The following is a 2923-nucleotide window of genomic DNA, read 5'->3' as shown; positions in this document are numbered from 1 at the left end:
ATCTGTCTGCCTCGGCCTCTCAAAGTGTTGGGATTACAGGTGTGAGCCACTATGCCTGGCCAAAAATCTATTTTAAAAGCCCAATTTTTCACTTCTATTTGCTTCAGTGTTTCTCTTCTGTTAAATGGAGTTAATAACAATAACACCTGTTGCATCTACCTCTGATGATTGTTTTTAGATATGTGATAAAGGGCTGGACTCAGTGGCTCACGCCTGCAATCCCAACAACTTGGGAGGCTGAGGTGGGAGGATTACTTGAGCCCAGGAGTTCAAGACCATCCTGGGCAACATAGACCGCATCTCTACTAAAATTGTTTTAAAAAACTTAGCCCTTCATGGTAGCACACGCTTGTAGTCCCAGCTAGTAGGGAGGTTGAGGCAGGAGGATCACTTGTGTGTTTATTTTCCCAGCCAGTTGCTGTGGAAGGAGAATGCTTTCTTCATGGCCTCATCTGTCGTTTCGTGTCCCTCGAAAGAAAACTAGTTTCCACTGTGTAACAGGCAGGCATGTAACCATTTAAAGCACACTTCAGTCCTAAAAAGGTCTGGGAGAACCAAATGTACTAGATGAAGCAGTGCATTGTGGGAATCACAAAGCCAACAGTACTCCAGAAAGACAAATATCAGAAGCTTCCCCTTCTGTTTTTTATGTTGTTTTTTTTTTTTTCTTTTTTTTTCGGAGACAGGGTCTTGCTCTGTTGCCCAGGCTAGAGTGCCATGGTGATCACAGCTCACTGCAGCCTTGAGCTCCTGGGCTCAAGCAGTTCTCCCACCTCAGCCTTGTAGCTGGGACTACAAGTATGCACCACCATGCCTGGCTAATTTTTTAAATTTTTGTAGTCATAGGATCTCACTATGTTGCCCAGGCTGGTCTCAAACCCCTGGCCTCAAATGAACCTCCCACGTGGACCTCCCAAAGTGCTGGGATTACAAGTGTGAGCCACCTCACCTGGGCCCCCTTCTCCATATGCCTCCAAAAATATGTCCCTGGAGAGTAGCCTGCTCCCACACTGTCACTGGATGTCATGGGGTCAATAAAATCTCCTGTGATTGTGTATCTCAGACATTTCTGTGTCTTTAATTCTCACCTTGGGACCCTAAGAGGGCCCAAGTGTCAGTAACTCTGGGCCTCCCCTAAAGAGAAACGGAGATGGTGGCTCATCCAGGAAGTGGAGGAGCAGGCGGCTCCTGGTTCTCGGGCCACCTGTGATCTCTGCCCACCCAGGGCCTGCCCCAGCCTGCAGGTATTTCTGTGCGGTGGGAACACCCGCTTCCCTTGTGCACAGCCTTTGAGAGGAGATCATGGCCTCAGCTGCAGGGGTTCCTGGCCAGGGCCAAGCACTCCTTCTGCAGAGGTCTGCAGGGGAGACCTTTGACTTGTATTTCCGTGGCTTCCCCTCCCCGCCTGTCCCCTAGCCCTCCCTGACTGGCCATCCTCTCAGTAGTCCTCCTCGACCAGGGAGAGGAGCATGGCCTTGGGTGTGTTCTCGAAAAGGGCAGCCCGGTTCTGCTGCTGCCCCTTCTTCACCTAGTGGTCTTAGATTCGGAAAGCGTAGGCCATAGATTCGGAAAGCATAGGCATTGATGAGCCGGCACAGAGGCTGGAAGGCCTAGGGGTCTCGGATGACTATCTCCCGCGACACCGGCTTCATCCGGCGGTACTGGTAGTAGATCGGCACTGAAGCCAGCACGGTCAGAGTGGTCACCTGCAGGGCCAGGTGGAGAAGCTGGACTGCAGCAACCCCCTGCCAGGCCCTGCCCCTCCAGCACAGGGACGCTCTGGGCTCGTCTGCCACGAAACCTTGGGTGCCTTCTGCGGGGCTCTCCTAGTGTCCTCCACTTCCCACTTGGCCAGCATCCGCAGGGAGGAGCCAGTGGGCTGACACCTGCCATCTCTGAAGCCATCACAGGGCGGCTGGGAGGGAAGGGGTGGGTACTCTGGAAACTCACGGGTTGTAAGGACCCCTGGGAGAGGAGAGGGCTTAGAGGTTTGCCCTTGGGGAGCTGGAGGCAACTGCCGCAGGGCCTGGGTCGGGACGCTTTGTCCCTTGAAGTTCCCGCGGGGGCTGATGTGCCGCACTTCCTCCACCACGTACTGCTGGAATAAGGGGTATGCCAAGGCCTCTTCCGCTGTGCAGCAGCTCTGGGGTTGCACCACCAGGAATCGGGAGACCTGGGAGGGGAGGAGAGGGAAACCGAGAAAGTCAAGATAGGTCCCCTCCAGCATGTCAGGAGAGGCGGGGCCTCCCCGGGCAGGGGAGCCTGGCATGGCGGCCCTGAACTCAGGAGCCAGTCGGCCTGGCTTGTCACCAGGTCCTTCACGGTGTCCGAGTAATCATCCCACTCGGGCGAGCCAAACTGGGAGTTGCCGCTCATAATCATCCTCGCATCAACATCTGCTTCCAGTGCCAGAAGGGCGGGGAGCCGGCCAGCAGCGTGTGCATGATGACGTCAGTGCTCTGTCTGGACGTGCGTGGGCCCAGGGTCACTTACCCAGCACCAGGGGCACCGACCCAGGCCTGCCTGCTCCCTCCCTCGCCCAGCCCAGGCGGGTGATCGTTGGCACACTCACATGTCCACTGCCTTCCTGTGACCCGGATGGTCCTCATTCATGGAGCACTGAATAATCTCAGGGGCCAGGTAACTGGGGGTCCCGCAGACCTCTGCAGGAACAGTCATCAGGACAGGTCAGCAGGGCACTCAGAAGAGGAAGTCCTGGCCAGGCGCAGTGGCTCATGTCTACAATGCCAGCACTTTGGGAGGCGGAGGCAGGCAGGTCACCTGAAGCCAGGAGTTCAAGACCAGCCTGGCCAACATAGTGAAACCCCGTATCTACTAAAACTACAAAAAATAGTTGGGTGTGGTGGCACATGCCTGTAGTCCCAGCTACTCAGGAGGCTGAGGCAGGAGAATTGCTTGAACC

General features: G+C 55.4%; 1 pseudogene; it reads right to left on the bottom strand.

The window, feature by feature from the left end:
• Positions 1-1438: 1438 nt before the first annotated feature.
• LOC105537623 lies at positions 1439-2679 on the bottom strand (annotated as a pseudogene).
• Between the last annotated feature and the right edge of the window lie 244 nt (positions 2680-2923).

This window comes from Mandrillus leucophaeus, unplaced genomic scaffold, assembly GCF_000951045.1.
Source record: "Mandrillus leucophaeus isolate KB7577 unplaced genomic scaffold, Mleu.le_1.0 Scaffold1767, whole genome shotgun sequence".
NCBI lineage: Eukaryota > Metazoa > Chordata > Mammalia > Primates > Cercopithecidae > Mandrillus > Mandrillus leucophaeus.
The sequence above is the reverse complement of the archived record's forward strand: the minus strand, read 5'-3'. Positions and strand labels throughout refer to the sequence as shown.